Here is a 20,125-nt window from a genome sequence, read left to right as displayed (position 1 = left end):
CTTGGAAACCCTGAAAGAGGAGAGGCCCTGCTAAACGGAAGCTACGTTATTTTGTTGTAGTTTTAAGTGGTAGGGCCAGTTAGGATTAGATTATTGGACAGAGTACATTTTGGACTTCTGACTGACAAGCACCTTTAGTTAGTAAGATTAGGCAAGGAAAACCCCATTGCAATTGGGCAGATATGGAAACGTTCAAGTTGCGTTAGATGAGTCCTTATGGCTTGCCACAGTACCCTACCCATAAACTGAGGTTCTAACCAGTGTACGCTTTGTAATCTATGCATACAAGGGGAAGGGAACTATCTTGCGACTATGTATTTGTTGTATGGTTCCTGTGGTATTTCACCTACCACCCCTTTAAGACTTCATAAATATACAAGAAACATTCAATCACTGGATGGATTATTGCAATGTCCTGAACATCGCTGTCACTTGACAGGTGTCATTGCACTTCTACTGGGTCGCAGAATTTTGTAGCTCCGATATTCAATGCACTACTTATATAGTAATGTGGTATACTAAAAGGAATGGTTAGTTCCAGTATCAATTAACGATTAGATCAGTACATGAAACTAATAGACAGTTACAGTATATACAGCTACTATATAATTAACATGTGCTTGCAAACAACATTCTGTCAAGGTACTGCAGATCAGAGAGTTCATTTCACCCCTTTGACACATGCTCAACCTGCAGGCCACCGGTGTGAATCACAGCATGTCAAATCACCCAATCAAAGCGATAATTAAGTACCATGAAATTGGGTAAACTCACTTTGAAGCAGGAGTGCACTGCTATATTATGATAAGGTTCCTCTATGTGCCATTCACTAGGTTGCCCAATATTGATTACATGACATTGCATTACTCTAGGACAAAATCACTAATAGGAGTGTGCATGGACCGCACGTAGTACGTTTGCCTCAAGAGAAACTTGGCCACGCTTGCCGAGGATGACAGTCAAGTCACTGCTTGAATAGCTGGTATGTAAAGAGTGCCACAGGGAGGTCACATGGAACGCCTGTGATGAAACCTGTGGAGTCCTCACAGAATCCCACAGTTTCCCTAATAGTCTACAAAGAAAGAGTTCCTGAAAGAAAAGGACAACCAGTATTGCCTAAGCCAAAGAAGGTCAATTAGAAGTTGAAGGGGAAACAGCTTTCCCAGAGAGAAATGTGAAGATACATTACCAGCAGTTAGCTGGTGTAAAAGGTACCCAAAAGGTGGTAAGAGAAAAGCCCTCCTTGTAGAAATCAAGGGGGAGAAAAACATAACCTGCATTGCATGTGGCCAACTAATCATTCGAACACCACCATCAATGTGTATTATATCCTTATGGAAGAATTTGTGGTTCTCAATGTTTTTGAAAGTCAAAGCCTTTTCCTAAATTGGAAGCAAACCTCACCACAGTGTACTCGTCATTGTAGATGTTTTATCCTCGCTGGCGAGTATACCAGGAAAGGCACTATTAGTGGTTAGTACTGGCAGGAACCAGTACCAGGAAGAAGATATTGTAGTATTACATTGTGGTGAGAGGTTGTGGTGGAAATAAAGTGGCAAGCCCACTAATGTGTTATGATTAACTGTGTGTCATGATGTCTACCCCCAGGCATCCGGACCAAGCCCATCATCCCGAGAGCAGGCATCTAGACATTTAGTAAAACCTCAGCAGCCCTGGCTAGGGGCTATCTGGGTTCAGTCCTGGCGCCTTAGGCGCCAGGCTCATAGTAGGAACCAGTCCGGGCGCCTAAGGCTCCAGGCTCATAGTCATTACTTACCTCAGGCAGACCATGCTGCAAATGACTCCAATCCAACGTGAAGCCTGAAAGGGACTATTTTTCTACAGGGACTATTTGTAACTCGGGTGTGGTTCTAGGGACTTCTTACCTGGGACTACTTTTGAGGCTATTTAAACCACGCTCGACCAGCAACACATGCTTCGCGTTATTCTGTATCCAGCAGCGTATACTCACCGTGCCTGCAGCCTGCACCCAGTCTTCTGCCACGCCCGCCTTGAATCCGGAGCTCCCAAAACAAAGAGGAAGGAAAGGGACAAGGTTAGAAAACGAACTTATTCTATTCCACACCTGATTCTGGATCCATCTTGTCTCCGGACCTGTAAAGAACATCATTTCTGCACGCGCCGCACCTCCAGCTGCAGCGCCGCGCCATACTCACCAGTCTTCACAGCATCCTTCGGGTCGGCGCTGCCTCCATCATTTCTTCGCCGAACTTCGGCACCTAGGAGACGAAAGAAAACCACAAGGTGAGCCGAGGGAACCAACAAATATAATTCTTACCACCATAGACTTACCTGATTTACTACCGGAGGCATCCTTTTGTGACTCTCCATATTTTCACGTGCCGCATCTGTAAAGAGACAAAACACGTTTTCCTCGTGCAACATTTACCGGACAGCGCCGGGTAATACAGACTCTTACCTGAGCGCCACCAGCTGCCACAAGAGCATCTTTTCACGAGCCAGCTGCAAGACAAGAAAGGAAGGGGGGAACAAGAGTGAACATCGGACATATTGAACTCTATGAACTTAATACTTACTGGTCCTCACCAGGAACCTCAGAGTCAATACTCTCCGGAACTCTCCCGAGCCTTCAAACCAGTGAAGTAACTGGAATCGACGCGCCCCTGCAAATCCACACAGGATGGAGAGCTCATCTTTCAAGAATATAAAGTGAGATTGCTGCGAGGGCATTTCGGAGGTGATTAGTTGGGGAGGACTGTGGGGGTGCCATCACTTGAATCCACAAGTGGCTAAATCCATCCCTCCACTTGCAGGAGAATATTTCTACGGTTTAAGCAGACAAGATTAGGAGGGCAGATCCAGTCAGTCATCGCTGCACTACGCATCACGTGGGTGGAGACCGCAGCTGTCCGGGTCCGATCGACGCCCCTGTGGGAGCCAGGTGAGCGTAACACTGTGCTAAAACCATCCTGACAAAACCTGGTTTATGAATAAGAAATGTGAAAGTAGTAGTTCTTCAAAGAAGAGAAGTTGTATTGAATATTGACTAGAAGTGTGAGGACAAAGTCTTTATCAAGCAAGAGCTTGCGGAAGCTTTGAACAATCATTTTGAAGAGTGATCAATTCTATTAAGCAATAAGACAATCAAAGTGCCAAGTCCAAGACTGAACAAGTGTAAAGAACTTTGTGTTGTGTTTAAAGAAGAACTTGGCTATTGAAAAGAACTTTCTTGATTTGAACTTTGGTTTGGAAAATCCTGAATTAATCCTGGGGAAAGCGATCTGACCCCTGGTTACAAGGATATCCGTTTTCAGAGTTTATGCTTGAATATCACTGTTAAATTATTGAGGTTCTTCAGCCATATGATACTTGTGCGATTTTGTTTTATGTATAAGTGTGAGGGATAGATACCATTTGATATTAGCGTGTTTTCCTTTAGTTTTGGTTGGCAAGGCAGGGAAATACTCATTAGGTTATGGAAAGTGATGTGTTTATCCCACCCTTATGATACATAAGGCGCTATATAAATGCTGAGGAACATAACATATACTATATGATAAAAGGGCAGATGTATGTTTGTCCGAAGCCGCACTGCCCGCTTCGCCTGTTATCACCGCTAGAGAGCTGTTACCTTACGCATACAACAATAAGACTTCAAGTTTATCTTCCAGGCAAACAAAATATGTATTTCAACAATAACGTACAATTAGCTGCAGAAAGGGCCCAGGACAGTGTTACCACTCCACCAGCATATTTCAAGTTGCATACACTAAACAAATGTATACATTTATGTTTAAAACAAAAGCAGAAATTGATTTGATTAAGCACTATTTCTCTAACAAAAATTACTTTCACTTCTGTACCAAGTAATTATTCATTGGAATATTTCTTGGTATGTATTATACCAATAATATTCTTCGTGTATGTTTTAAACTTTGACTTCAATTAACTTTACTTTATGGTCTCATGTCTACTTCAAATCATGCTGCACATGACTTCTATTACTCAGACATCCCTCAACATTATACATTTGAGTCCAAATCCGTAAGTGGAATCCAAGACAATGAGGAACAGATACAACAAATGGCTGTATGTACTGCGTTTAACTGTCAACGTATTCTGTGAGATTTTGTTTGAGGTTACTCACGTAAAAGGAGCAAGATCCTTTACAAATATCTATTAACAAATTACGTTAAATACACCAAATAATATATTTGCACTCTGAAAAGGTCTTCCTTTACACACATTAGCCCGTGTACATGGGCTTTTCCACTAGTTTAAAACCTTTACCTACTTATCCGCCTCAGATTTCTGACCCCTCATGCCCCCACTCCTCGCAAAGTGATATTTGGTAACAGCAAGAGTTGATTGACGGCGGGTTGATAGCAGTAAAATCGGTGCTTAGAAAATCTGTCTTACAGAAAGTTCTGTAGACCATTATTAAAGCACTGAATTAACTTCTGTCAGTTCTATTAAGCCAATGCAAAGACCATGTTGCGACGGAAATAGGATCAGGTTTCCCCACAGACCAGTTTCAAGTTTGTTGTTGTGATGTCGTGTTGAATGAAGAACTGTTCAGCAGCTCCCACAATTATCAATAATCTTAACCAAGGAGGGAGCTGTATCCTTTTTCCATTTAAATGTATTCGGCATCTTAATAATGAAGATGCACTGCTCCCATAATCCAGGTGTGGTGATATGAATGTAATGAATGCACTAATAGACTTTTCGATGGGTTATGCAGGTTTGAAAGATGCAGCATAGACAGTCTAGTAAAAGAAAAATAAATAAAAGTCCCAGCTTTAACTTGAGGTTCCATGGTCCAAGTGAGTGACAATGCCCACATTCTTTACTTGCAATACTGGAGCTTGGCATGTGCACAGAATCTGCTGAAAAATTGATGTTTTGAATGTCAAGCGATGGACCTGCAAACCAAATCTCAGATTCTAATGGATCGAGCTCAGAATCTTACATAGTCAGAGGGTGGGTGTTCTTGGCAAACAAAAGGAATGTATGATGGTGGATGACGCCTTAGGCACTGAATGCACATGACACTTCTAGTCAGGGGAGCCTCCACGGATGGTAATGCCACCACTTGCTTCCTTATGGCCCAGTAGGAGGAAAACACCCAGGCAATGCGTTCAATATGTTTCTGTGATATGCCTTGTCCATGATAGTATGGTGTATTGCACCTTAATGTTCATCATGCTGGCTTCACTCTATTATCTGACATGTTACTGAGGAGCTCTTGATTTGGAAGTCCATCTGTAGTTTGGCAGTTTCTGTTCTACCTACACATAGTGTCTTTTCTCCATGCTCGAGTAGTGGTTTAAGAGATGTATGCTGTTATCAGTTTTTTAGATGTCTGCTAAGATCAAGGTTTACATGAAATCCTAATATTCGAGTTCCTGAAACTATGTTCGGCATACGACTGACAAATAATTGGTATGCTCAGGATGGATGCAACCCGTACCTCTACCATTGCATTAATCGCACACCCTGACAAGTGGAGACTCAGCTCAGTGCCATAACACGAAAGAGCCTGGGGCAAACAAGCCTCTTCCCCATAAGACTGCGAAACTCAACACCCCACAAGGGGACAAGCACACGCCCAGAGAACACAAAGGGCCCCATATCAAATACACCCCCCCACGAGAGGATTCACAGAGGATTCACAGAAACCCCGCCCATAAGCCAACAGTCAGGCAGCAAAGAGAAGACCCCCCCCCCCACTATATCCTGCCGCAGCCAACACAGAGCAAGTGAGTCCCCTCTGAGTAGGCACTCACCCCGCAAGAATCCCCCAGAAAGGCAAGGAGAATAGCGTTGCCCACTCAAGGGCCACAACTTTGGCAAATTGGGGAGAGAACTGATAGGCTTGTACCCTGCAAAAACACTGATCGACAACGCACCCACCCCCCCCCGCCTCGGGAAACGAAATAAACAGTGTACATGCAGGGGGAGATAGCCCCCTCTACAGCGCAGAGACTACATGAGTTTCGAAGGAGGAACACAACAATGGTGGCCTTCCTATCCCAGGAGAACCCTCTTATCGCGTGAGCCGACCAAGAGACCTCAACGAAAGCAGACATTCACCTCCCGCTCAACGAAACTTGCTCATTCAGAAGCAGCATAACCACGACAGTCAGCACACTCCAGGAGAAAGTGCTTCGGATTGACATGGTGGAGGCGCTGGAGAGCTACCAACAATCTAGAGACATTGTGGAAATGAAAGCAGAAGGCCGGGTCCAGGATATGGAACAGATAAATCTAGACCTAGCGGCCAAAATAGATGATCTAGAAAATAGAGAGAGGAGAGCAAATATAAGAATCCTGGGCCTTAAAGAAACCCCAAACAAGACACCAACGACCAGGGAGAGACGAGTCAAAGAACTAATAGCCGCCCTCCTGCCCGCCCTCGCCATTGTCCCCAGAGTTGGAATTCGAAAGAGTACATTGAGCAGGTGCCCCCTCGCCCCCCCAGGAGGGCCGCAATCTGTCTTAGCAAAGTGCCACCACTACAGGCACAAAGTAGAAATTGTCAAGTATGCAAGGGAAAGAGTACATAGATTTTGAAGTCTCAAGAGTAAAAATGTACCAAGACCTGTTGGCCACTACTCTAGCACAAAGAAGAGTCTGCCGACCCCTAACTTCCTGACTGCGGGAGCATAACAAGGTATAGATGGTCTATCCTTTCAAACTCACGTTTGACTATGCAGACTGAGTACAGAGTGGTCTCGGGAGAGGAGGTAATCGGTGTACTGAGAAGCCTGTAAGAAAAAGAAGGCACAGCGGAAGGAAAGTGCCATCTTCATCAGAGCCAGTACCGAAGCCACTCGGACCTTGGCCGCAAAGGGGCTGATCCAAAAGGCAAGAGAAAGTTCAAAGGGCTAAACACCCCTTGAACAAAATGAACAAGAGAAAGAACATTTTTACAACAGGTGGGCCGCGGAGGGGCCAACAGAGACTACTTTTGAATACAGAAAACACTGTGCTCCAACCATACCTAGGGTGTCTCCAATGTTCGAGGAAGTGTCCTTTTTCCACCTCTTCTTTCTTTTCACTTCTCGAGATGGGAAAGGGGTAGCGCGGGTTCAGTGTTCCAATCACGGTAACAGAAGAGATTACAAGAAATGGACCTACCACGAGACCATCAAGCGGATATCATACCATACTCAAGCAAGAGATGCACGTAGTTTAATACCAGACACACGACACTTCGAGGCAAGGCCACACCAGAAAGACAGAGGTCCAGACATTAGAGGGGAGACACCACACCTGCCTTCATGAAAAGCACACTTTACAAAACACTAAACAGTTCTTAAATGTAAAGGGCCTCAACTCACCGCAGAAGAGGGCCATGTTAGTCAGAACATTTCAACAAGACGAGCTGGACATTTTATTTGTGCAAGAAACCAAATTCAGACACAAAGAAGCGTTCACTCCAAGGGGTAAGCAACCGGGAGGGGTTATATGGGCTGCAGGGCCAGAACGGAAAAGTGGAATGGGTATCTTGTACCGCGCCTCCCTAGAATTGAACATCACACAAACACGAAGAGACCCAGGGGGGATGTTCCTTATAGTGCAGGGATCCATTAGATCCAAAGAAATCACCCTATGCTCCACATACGCCCCCAATGTCCAGCAACTAGCGTTCTGTAAAGACCTTCTCACACAGCTAGATGGTATAAGAACTGCACTGATCTGCAGGGGCAATTTCAATCTGATCATGAGCCCAGAACGGGACTGGAAGTCCTATAGAGAGGGAGCACTGCCCCCCCCACACCCTCCGAGACATGCAATCTTTCCAAGAGTTGAACACAGACCACATGCTGCTTGACGCATGGAGAACCCTGCACCTGCTACGAAAGTCATACACATTCTATTCCCCGCCCACATCAAACATACTCCCGCATAGACACTTTCTTCCTAGAGAGAGAGCTTGAAGAATGCTACAATTGAGATGGTGGGGTGGTTGGACCATAACTTGGTCCCAATGGAGCTGGACATAGGCCCTAGCAAAATCATATGCAAACGATGGACATGCAATGACACGCTTTTTAGGGACAGACTCTTCAGAGAGTCGCTGGACGAGGAAGCAAGGGAGTTTTTCAAAAGAAACGACACAGGGGAAATACCACGCATTACAGTATGGGAAGCAGCAAAAGTCACAATGAGAGGCCTAATCGCACAGGCGGTCTCAGTGAAAATAGTTGAACTCCTCAGAAAAATCCAGTTTAAGAAAGCAATTATGGAAAAGGAACTATCCCTTGTGAAAGAGACAGGAGATGCAAGCGAAGCTAGAGCGGAAATCAGGGGACTTAGGCAGGAACTTAACAAAATCTGGAAAGAGAAGGCCCTGACCCATCTCAGATTTGTGAAGCAGAGATATATTATGAGAAGGGAGATAAAGCGCAGACCCTGCTCGCGGCTAGATTGCGCAAACAAAGAGCTGAGAGCAGTCCGCAAAATAAAATCCCCAACTGGTGCCACACTAACAAATTCAAATGACATAACTGCCCGCTTTGCCCAATTCTACAAAGAGCTATATACTTTGGATGGCACCCCCTCACAAGAGAGTATGGCTGAATGTATGGCCAGGTTGGCCTTTCCCCCCGCCCCCCGATACAATTGTCAGACCGCGACAAGCTGAATGCCCCAACATCATCGAAAGAGGTAGACCACGCTATCTCAAAACTGAAGGCTGGCTCAGCACCAGGTCAGGACGGGTTAACTCCAGCGTATTATAAGAGACTAAAAAGGTGGCCTTACCCCTTACCTAGCCCTCCTGTTTAACAACATGATCCCCGGGCAAGCACCTCCATCATTCATGGAAGCTAGAATTATTGTAATACTGAAGGAGGGGAGGGGCAAGCTGGAATCTGGATCCTACAGACCAATTTCACTACTAAACGTAGACGCAAAAATATACACAAGCATACTGGCCAAAAGGCTGAGCAGGGTTCTCCCTTGGCTGATCCACAGGGACCAAGTGGGGTATGTGAAGGAAAGACAGGGCTCCGACAATGTCTGCAAAAAACTGGACCGGATGGCTTTTAGTGGAAGCCGACGACGTGGACCCCACACCAATTTCAGTCGATGCCGAAAAAGCTTTCGATCGGGTGGAGTGGCGATTCATGACCCGCAGGCCTGGGTCTGTAATGGGTATAGGAAGCGCAAGCCCTATATAACACAAGTGCGAGCATCGTGGTCAATGGAGTAGCATCGCTTCCTTTCACGTTGACCAGAGGGACCAGGCAGGGTTGCCCCCTCTCGCCGCTAGTCTTCATCCTGGTGATGGAGCCCTGGCCCAGATCATCAGGAATGACAATACGATAAAGGGCTTAGAAAAAGGTGGCAAAGAGAATAAACTAGCTCTTTTTGCAGATGATGTCCTAGTCTATGTTACTCACCCCTAGCAATCCATCCGAGCCCTGCTAGACAGGATCGAGGAATATGGGGCATTGTCTGGGTTTTCTACAAATCGCAATAAAACCATCGCCCTCTCACTTAAAGAAGCCTACTCACACCCAGGCACCAACCCAGAAAAGTGGGGTCTTAAGGCTATCTGAGGATTACAATAACATGTACCACGGAAATTACAAACCGCTCTGGTCGTGCATTCAGCGGGACAGAGAATCCCCTCTTACGGAATGAATTCCATGCCGTATTTTGACACATCTGCTCTAAACAAGCCCCTAAACACATGAAACATATGGTCTCATACCCGCTCTGGTGCTCTCCGTCCTTGGCATTTTCTAGTCTCTCTGTCCTAACTCTTGTCTCACCCTTTGTTCTTCGCTTATGGAGCCCTTCTTTACGTCAGGTCGACTATCCTCTACAGGTTAGCCACATGCAGAGGAAAGCACTCACTGTCTCCATGCAGAGCATCTCTGCTACCCGGTTTGATTGGATATGGAGGTATAGGGGGGGGAGAGAACTAGGGGTGGAGGTGGGAGGGGGATTGTTTACTAAAACATTTTGAAAAACTGTTCTTCTTGATCACGTTCTGAATTGATATTTCATGAGAACAATTAATGCGTCTTTCATGCAGTTGTTGATCACAATAAAACATTAAAAAAAAATGAAAAAATGAAATAAATTCAAGGAATGCCTCAAAACTCCAAAAAGGCACCCATTTGGGAGGTTTAGTGGAGGCCCCGCTGAAAGAACAAGTGTTTCTGCAGTACCCAAATGCATCGATAACCCTAAATGAGCTAAGATCTAGGCCACTTTGTGTTTTCAGCTGTACTCCAAGAACCAGAGCAGTGAGTTTTTAAAAGATCCAGTCCTGAAGAGAGATTGGTATGTGGAAGGTCAGCCAGTGCTCCTTCCCGCCGCCCCCCCCCAAGAGTAGAGTCCAGCAACCATTAGGAAACTGTACTGGCAGAGAACTGCAGGAGGCGGCAGTGGCATTATGAGTGTGTGGCAAAATGCAAAAACCAAACTATGCAGAGAGAATATTCAAGTTTACTCTAAACAAAGGCAGTACACAATTCTATTACTTCACTAAAAGAAAGAATTGGCTGTGCGCTGACCAAATACAGCCTCTCGTCTCTGCAACTTGGGTTCTAGAACCTTTAATGTTTATGTTCAGACATTTGGCCTTTTAAAGAGCTTTCCGGATCTAGGACTTCATCCCTACTGCACACTAGGCAGGGAAGGGGTAGCCTCAGTACATTGCAGGTGAGAAACCTCAAATCCAATCATATAAGAGTTAACACTTGTATAAGGACTTCTGGGGATCCTTTTTAATAACATAGTAGGGTGCGGTAATCGGAAGGCAACCACCATAATTTACAATCTGCTGTAGCCAAGAGAGTGAGGTGATCATGTAAAAGTGACATGATTACTAATTTTGTACTTTGTCGTTATGGTGGTCCCTTCATGTTGTAAGGTAGCTATGACTTTTAGAACTGCTAAATCATATCTAATATATACATGCATTTTCTTTGTGGCACAGAAGTTGCAGAGAATCACAATGGTGAATGCCATTGTAGAGGGTGCTCTCCATCAATATAGATATTTTGCATGAAAATTCAAGCTGATTGCGTAACACTTGAACTATCAGACATACACCATGCCCCTCAGAAGGCGGAAAAACATTCTCTAAGCAGGGGAGTACCTGGATTTTAAAAAATGTCTCATCTTTGAATTCTAAGGCCTGCCCAGCTTTATAAGCCACAGATTACAGAGCATCTGTAGTGCAGTGCCAACATGTTATAGGCAGCACCGGAGGCTAGTTCCACCTATTGTCCAGAAGTATATACTACACAAATCACTTCTGGGTTTTTATTCTGAACCGCATCTAGCATCAGCAAAATTAAAATACCAAAATGTAAATGAACCCTGGAAAAAAGGCAATTGTGGAACACCTGGAAAATCTCTGTGTCATCTGGATGAGTGCATCAGCCTTCAAGTATTTATTTATTCGCATTTGTTGAGCGCACAGCAGCCCAGAGGCATCGTGGCACTAGTTAGAGCATATTTCTTAGTTACAGATCACTTTTCTTATTTACAGTACATTTTACTTTACATTTGACTTATTTCCAGTAGCGTTGACATATGTATTATTTACAGTACAGAGCCGTAGAAAGGAGAGTGATGGGGATTAGGTGAAGAGGGTAGTTTGTAGTTTTTTCCGGAAAGCAAGGTTGGAGTTTTCGGCTCTGATGTCGGCAGGTAAAGAGTTCCATGGCTTGGAGGCTATGTGGGGGAATCCTAACCCTCCAGCTCTAGCTTTGTTTATGTGGGGGGGGGGGGTGTATTTTGTTGGCGTAGCAAGCCCTGACTGGTCGCGTGGAGGTGGATTTCGTTATAGCTTCGGATAAATAGGAAGGTGCTGTGCGTGATAGGCATTTGGGAGTGGGAGTGAGGATTTTGAATGGGATGCGTTCTTTAACTGGGAGCCAGTGTGCTTCCTGTCTGGCAGGGGTGATGTGGTCTCTTTTTGCGATGCTGAGTGCTGCTCTTAGTGCGTTGTTCTGTGTGATTTAGAGTCGGTTGATGTTCTTCGCTGACGTGCCTGCTAGGAGGGCGTTATAGTAGTCAAGTTTAGCGCCGATGGTTGCTCTAGATATAGACAGACAGTTAGGTTTGGAGCGGTATGGCTTGATTGCATTTATGAGTTTGGTGGGGTAGGGTAGGGTGAGGTGGAGGAGATGGCACTGACCTGTTTAGTCATGGATAAGGTAGAGTATACATGAACTCCTAAGGTCTTCACAGAGTTGGACAAGGTATAATTTGTCGAGTTTGGCTAGAGTGGCTTTTTGATCTAGTATGAGGATTTCGGTCTTGTCCCCATTGAGGCAGAGGCCGTTGGCTGCCATCCAGGCCTGAATGGTGGAGTAAATTGTGTTAAGTGCTTCAGCGTCTTTGTGGTATACTCCAGAGAGTAGAAGGAGTACCTGGGTATCGTCAGCATAGTTTGTGTATGCGATACCCAGGGCATCAAGTTTGTCGAAGAGGGGCTTCGTAAACAGGTTTTACAGAGTGGGCGCTGTGCAGGAGCCCTGCGGGACTCCACAGTGGATGGTGGTGGGGGCTGCATGAGGCGTGTCAGAGAAGACCTTCATGGCTCTACTCTGCAGGAAGGAGGTGACCCAGAGTGCTGCTTCTTTGGAGAAGTTTGCTGATTGGGTGAGGCGAGATGTGAGAGTCTTGTGGTCCACCAGATCGAATGTAGCTGAGAGGTCTAGGAGTAGCCAGAGAGCTGGTTTTCCTTTGTCCATAATTTGTGTGATCTGGTATTTTAAGTCAACTAGGGCAGTTTCTGTACCATGGCCTTTGCGGAAGCCGGATTGCCTGGTGCCTAAGATGGAGTGGTCTTCAAGGAATGGTTGGATTTGGCAATGGGCAGCTTTATTCAAGATATTGAGTGGAAAGGGCATGGTGGTTATTGGGCGGTAGTTGTTGGGTGGGGTGGGGTCCAGTGTGGGCTTTTTAAGAGGGGGGGACCCATGCCTCTTTGAGGCTGACTGGGATGATGCTGGTTCTGAAGGAGGTATTGACGAAGGCTGTCGGTAAGGGAGCAAGGCTATCTGCGAAATCCTTAATGAGCTAAGGCAGTCATATGTCTACTTTACATGTGGAGCGTTTTATGTTTTTGAAGATGTTAATAAATACAGGTTCTGAGATGTCTCTGAATGAGAAGCGAGGCTTGTTGGGGAGAGGAGTGGGTTGCAACTTATTGATCTCTATGTTACCAGATAATGCATTACAGTGGTCCTGATTTTTATTTGTAGAAGATTCATTTTTATTAAGCATACCCATTATCTGATCACTGTAGGGGGCAAGGGGAGCATGCATCTTTGTTCTTTATAGGTTTAAATCTAAAATTCCTTGTAACGTACTGGGAAATTTTTCCCTTTACACTTGCATTCAACATACAAAAAAAGGCCCCATCAAGCTCTCTCAAGCTATGCCGTCTCATCCCCACAGATACTGGAATTGATTGTTTAAGGGTCTTTATTTTCAAAAATACAGAATACAAATATTCAATCGGACCACATCCACCACAATGCAAATGACCCCAGGCATCCCATTATGAAACAAATAACCTTAACTAACATAACTGATAACTAAGGTTATCAAAATATAGGATTATGATTGAGAGGGCAAGTCAGATGCCAGGGACAACAGTCAGTGATTTGGCATTAGCAAAGAATGGCTTAAACAAGAAACAAAATGGCAGTAAAAGCTAAATTAAACTCACTTATGAGTTCAAACTATGTGCGCTGTATCTTTAGCAAACAGATCAAGGGATGGAGTTTGTATGGCTCCTGCTGCAAACTGCTTTGCACTTGCAGGTATTACTTGGATGGATGTCCACAAAATCAAATTCCAACTGCAGGTCATCTGGGAGATATAGACCATTTCTATAAGGCGGAACTTAAGGTACAGAATTAAGTGAATGATGAGTTCAGAGCAGGCTCGGTTGGATCTTGCAGGGAACTCAGTGAGGGAGTTTACAAAACTATGGTAACAGCCCAAACTTCTGCTGCTAAAGGCTTCCCGATAATTATCGGATTGCCCGATAATGCCGGTTCTTTACATTCTACCGAAAGTGCACAAAAACCTTCAGGATCCACCAGGTCGACCAATAATAGCAGCAACAGATAGTCTTTTAGAACCATTGGCATAATACATCAACCGAGCAATACAACCACTTGTTCGAAAAACTACAACATACATTAAAGATTCTACAGATTTTTTGTTGAAAATTGAAGATCTAGAATTTGATGAGACAACTGATATCCTTTTCACTATGGATGTCTGTAGTCTATATACTAACATCACACATGAAGCAGGAATGGAAGCAATGGAGTGGTTATTGTTATTATTGTCATCAAATGAATGTAAGGCTAACAGATTGTGCGTATTGAATTTATTGAAATTGGTTCTAAACAATAACTTTTTTCGTTTTGAAAACAGATATTTTGTCTAAATTGCCGGCACATCCATGGTGGCCGCTATGGCTCCAGGGTATGCCAATACTTATATGGCCTATCTGGAACAAACAATGGTTCTGAACAAAGTTGAGTATCAGATTCATTTGAGAAGCTTTATGAGATTTATAGATGACATTTTTGGTATTTGGAGGGGTTCTCAGAGTCTTCTTGAATTTTTCGGATACATGAATCAGTTGGCACCAAGGATTAAATTCACAACTCTGACTAGCAAAACACGGATTCAATTCCTTGATATGGAAATTTACATTAAAGAGAATCATCTCCACACAACTATCTATAACAAACCCACGGACAGGAACAGCACACTGATGGCATCCAGTTTTCATCCATCCACTACAATTCAAAGCATACCTTATAGTTAATTTTTAAGGGATCGTAGAATAATTTCGGAATCACCAGAATTTGGGACTCAATGTGAACAACAAACAAAAGTTCACCCAAAGAGGTTATTCGGCAAACACATTAGAGACTGCCTTAACTAAGGCTTCAACAGCCATGAGAGCGCCCATACACTGGAGGGATCACCTAAAACTGAATCAGATACTATGGTGTATATTACAACATACTCTCAGCAGAGCTACAAAATTAAGAAAATAATCAAAAGAAACTGGCAAATGTTAAAAATTAATCCTTTACTGGCACATTTATTTGAAAGGGAACCCTTATTTGATTACAGAAAGAGCACATCTATCAGATTTTGTAGTTAGAGCTGATTACCAAACACCTGGTGTCAATTTAAAGACATTTAGGGGCACTTTGCCCTGCAATAACTGTCAGCATTGTCACAACATCATTAAAGGATCTCATATTAGCCATCCTTATACGGGAAAAAAAAATATTTTGAAACATACTAGTACATGCGATACTAGTAATGTGATTTATGGAATAAAGTGCCCGTGTGGATTATTCTATGTAGGCTTGACTACGAGAAAGGCTAAATTAAGGTGGATTGAGCACAAATCTAACATCCGATTGTGCTCAGTCCACTCACCAGTGGCACAACATTCCAAAAGTAGTAAGCATCCGGTGGCTCAGATGAAATTTGTGATACTTGAGCAAGTAAAATGTCCTAAAAGAGGGGGAGACATACACAAATTATTAAGGAAGAAAGAAATTGAGTGGATTGAATGACTGGATGCTCTTGAATCAAAAGGCATGAACAATGATTTTGATTTGACTTGCTTTATTTAATGTGATTTAGAGTTAAATAGTTGCTGATGTACAGTGTTGTGTTTATTTACCCCCAGACTGTTTTTTCCAAAATGAATTATGTAAAGAACTGAGGTAATTAGGAACTTTTTTTTGCTCAGTTGAGGATATGTTATGGATTGATGGACGTTTATTTTGATGTAATCATAAAGAATGTATGTTACGATTGTAATACTAGTGTCTTACGTTGGAGTGAACACTCATGTTGCCCAATGGAATTTGGATCAGGACTAGATTTATTATGAAGGTGGTTAGTTTTTCTTTTTTCTTTCCTTTAAAGTGAGGGATTATTATATATACATATACTAAAGGGGAGGTGGTAGTGATTATTTGAGGTATGGATTTATTTTAATAATTATGACATAGCATTTAGGTTTTATCATTTTGTTAACCAGACACTATTGTACTGCGTGACGGGAGGCTGTGTTTACAGCCGTTTCACTGTCTCCGCATTACATTTGGTATTTGCTTTAAGGTGGTCTTGTGTCCGTGGATTTTATGAAGGTATTACAAATTAGATTAGGGTTGTCACGTGATTGGGTCGCGATCACGTGACAGATGAGATAATGAATATAAATGCACTGCGGGACGGGAGGCTGTGTATTGCGTTAATGAAGACTCCTATTGAAGGTAAAGTTTGGACTTAATCTGGCACGCCCATTTTTTATTTTTTGAATGGGTGAGGCATTTTGGATAGGGATGGGTTATGGAACATTTATTTAACTTATTTGGGGATTTGTTCTCTTTTTGTTTTTGTAGAGAGGGCACAGCATTCTGTTTGACCAATATGGGACAGGACCACTGATCCTACTGATGACATCAGTTGACATCTGAAATATTAACACAGGAGGACTTGAACCATGGGCAATTAGGAATTACAAAAGAGTGGTTGAAGATTTCAATGACCCTGGATACATCCAAGGTCAGTTAAATTGCCATAGAGATAATTCTCCGTTTTGTTTTTGACACAGTAGTGTTCACCCTAACGTAGAGACAAAACTTTAAGTAAAAATATTTTTTCTTTGAAATTGTGTTGTAGGAAATCGCAATAAGAACACAATCGATATCATCACCTGAAGAAGGGGTCAGGAGAACCCCCAAGACGCGTAGTGAATTAAGAACATGTGATTGTGTTCTAACAAATACAGAAATTTATAGGGGATATATACATATATTTGAAAGTCATTATTTGTGTATTAAGATCTCATGGTCTGTCAAATAAGAAATATACATACGTTTGTATGAATGGTGTAATGTGACTTTTTTTAATGAAAAAATTGTATGAACTAAAAATACAATTAACTTTTTCAATGAAAGAAATAAATTGTATATGTTTTTTGAAAGAATATTTGTTTGAAAACACAGTGAGAAATATTATTTACTTGATGTTAAAAATACGAAGAGATTTTTATCTCGAGTAGAGTGACCAGGTACGTGTCCCATAGGGTCTTGTGGGACATAAAATTCTATTGGTATAGAGGCTTAGCAGTGCCACACAGTCAACTAATCAATGCACAAGTGGGTGTTCAAGGGTGCTCCTCCTACAAGAACAGCCATATTTTATGGGGATGCTCTTTGGCCTGCTTAGTTATTTTCATGATGGAGGGACAGAAATGACAGTGACAACACCCCCATATTAGTTAAAACAGATGCATGAAGCGCAGCTTTGTTGCCCAAGAGATCTCGCATCAAAAAGGGATTTTAAACGAAAAACTTGGTTCCGATAATCGGGGGCATGTTCATAATAACTCCACACAGACCAGCCTGGGCCTCAAACCTATAAATCCATGCTCCTAACCAGGCTCTTAGGAAAGTGCTTTTAAAGTTATTCTACGAGGTACAACTCAATGAACACAAGTGATTGGATGCACTGGTTACCTGTTCCTCATCCTGAATACTTTGGTAAATGGGGAAGGAGGCAGTGGTTAAGGGGGGTGGGAGTGAAGTAAAAGGGGGAAATGGATGTCTGAAATGCTTAATACTTCTGAATGACAGTATGAGGGGGGATCACCTCCTATGGTAAAATGTGAAAGTATATCATCTGTTAAAAGACACATTCAATAAATAACTTTGCCTTTGCCCTCTGTATAGGAAGCTAGGAAAAATGTTGCCAATCAAGCAGGCATATAGGCATATAATGTACTCAGTATGGGAAGCACGACCAATGACCTTCCAATCATGTTTTAAGGACAATACTGTTGGATGACCCTTCCGTGGAACCAAATAAGATTACTTCCACTCCAGATGACTGATGCAAACTCACAAATAAACGAGGAGTCGAGTCCTATGCTCCTGAACCTGGCAGTAGCGCTTTTGACAGTCTACAATATTACTCCTCTCCAGCTTCTGCTCAGACTGAGGTATGGAGTCTAGGATTTCCCCCATCTCATTCCTGTTTCCCACGATCACAAACCTGCCCAATCTCCTTCCAGGTCCAATCCTCAAGCAGTCACTTTTTCACATTCTTGAAGGATCCTAGCATCCTTTCCTCCAACAAGTACCTGTGGCTCCTACGCTCACTCAGCTATTTTGGTCCCACTTTCTATTCTCATGCCGATCACACCCACATTCTGATAAGACGGAACAAAATCCCAGAGGCCATCTCAAACATTGTCCCCATCCGCACCTTCCACGATTATTGGCTAAATAGCAATAAAATGGATTTTCCTGATCATCCTCAAACCCAATACTTGCACCCCATCAGTAAAATGTTAGCACATCACACTTAACACTGACCTCTCACACCCACCCGATTAATTCAGTAGTCTTCTCTTGCAGTTTCTCATCTCTGTACCCGCAAGAATAGCCTCCATTACTTTATGTTCCCACACAGTTTGTGTGATGAATGCCCTGAACCTTGTGTGCAATTGCTGGGAGCTATTTAGAGCCTGCTTCTAGTCTAGGAGAACTTTGTTAGCTTAAAACTAACAGCAACTAATTTGGTCTCCACAGGCCCACTGGTCCCTTCCAAACATGCTACTGAGACATTAACTTGAGAATATTAATAAAGTAGAATCTGGGTATATCTAGTACACATTTAGGCATAATGGGCAAGTGTGGCTCGTGTAGAAGTTAGATTTGCAGTGTTCTGGGTGCATATTCCCCAGCCATAGCTCCTGGTGATGCCCGACACCAAAGAGCTGGTTTTAGCTCCTGCTAATTGAATCATATCTAACCCTGGCTCAAGACTCAACTATGGAAACAGGGTCTATCTGGGCTTCAATTCCTTCCACATCGTCAGGCTCCAACAAATCAAGAAAGCTGGAGTGCCTGCATCACACAATCCCTTTCCACCCACCACTGGCTTCCAGATGGCAAATTCAAATCAATTTGCATGGCACAGAGATTACAATAACTATGGGGCACGTTTCTTCTAGCCTTCCTTCAGTGCTCCTGATCACAACGGAATCCCCTTTCGCTCCCTCGCTTATACTGGCCATGTTCTGGAGAGCATGCTTTTTCCGTTCTCTTGCCCTAGCTGTGGAACCACCTTGCTTCCTGGCTCTTCTCCATTCACAGCCATCTTTGTTGCTGCAAGGCACCGACAACTAGGCTCTACAAATAATCTTTTCATTCGGTAGGCCCTGCATTTTGATCAGAGTCACGACACAGCTCTGGTGGAGACCACCAGGCTTGGTCAAATTGGATGGGAAAACTGTGGTTCAAGTTCACCAACGCACCTGGATCCTGGAATTCAAGCAAAGCCTGATGAACTTCTGGATAAAAAGAATTCATGAAGAGTTCCTGTAATAGAAGAATACATTCTTCATAGCACCCACAGCACGGTGAGGTGGAAGAGGATAGCTTTCAAGGGAAGGTTTTGAACTATAAAACAAAGGACAGCCATGTCGCCCTTAACCATGTGTTTTGCACCAGGCCATGGTGGTGCCCAGCTCGCCGGTACTGCTAGCCTTTAACAACCACAGAACAAGGTGTACTTAGAATGGAGCGTGGAACAAAGGTTTAATCTCCTGAAGAAAAGAATCACTGTATTGAGACTATTTCAGACCGCATTACAGAGAAGGTCCACCTGTTCCGCCACAGAGTAATAACGAACAGACTGTGTACACCATCTTCACCTTGCAGGTCCAAATTGCAGCAAAGACACGTACAAAAAAGTAATATTCATGGAGCAGAAATTCTACACCATGAAAAGTAAAACAAAGCCTCAAGATGAAAGTGCGCAGCAACACTGAGTAGAGTATTTGAGCTGAGAATGGTGATTTGTAGTGCTCCAGATAGGCGTTTAAAAAATTGTTAGTAAAATACTCCCATTTTAAAGTTGGGAGTAAAATTATTTTTAGAGTAAAAAAAAGTTTAATTCCCAATAATAGTATTTTTTATAAGAGTAAAAAATGTTAACTTTTCAGCAGAAATATTTTTGTAAAACATTTCTTTGCACCTAGTTATTCGTGCGAATTAAAAAGATAACATTTTTGCCTCTTCAGATTGGGCAGTAATAG

At 43.2% G+C, this 20,125-nt stretch overlaps 1 protein-coding gene across 3 annotated transcripts in view; it reads right to left on the bottom strand.

Annotated features, from left to right (window-relative positions):
• FNBP1L (formin binding protein 1 like) overlaps window positions 1-20,125 on the bottom strand; it is a 1,167,050-nt gene that overhangs the window by 693,577 nt on the left and 453,348 nt on the right. The gene's annotated exons all lie outside the window — the stretch shown is intronic.

The sequence above is a fragment of the Ambystoma mexicanum genome, chromosome 1q, assembly GCF_040938575.1.
Source record: "Ambystoma mexicanum isolate Mex_15411 chromosome 1q, UKY_AmexF1_1, whole genome shotgun sequence".
In the NCBI taxonomy this organism is placed as follows: Eukaryota; Metazoa; Chordata; class Amphibia; order Caudata; family Ambystomatidae; genus Ambystoma; species Ambystoma mexicanum.
The sequence above is the reverse complement of the archived record's forward strand: the minus strand, read 5'-3'. Positions and strand labels throughout refer to the sequence as shown.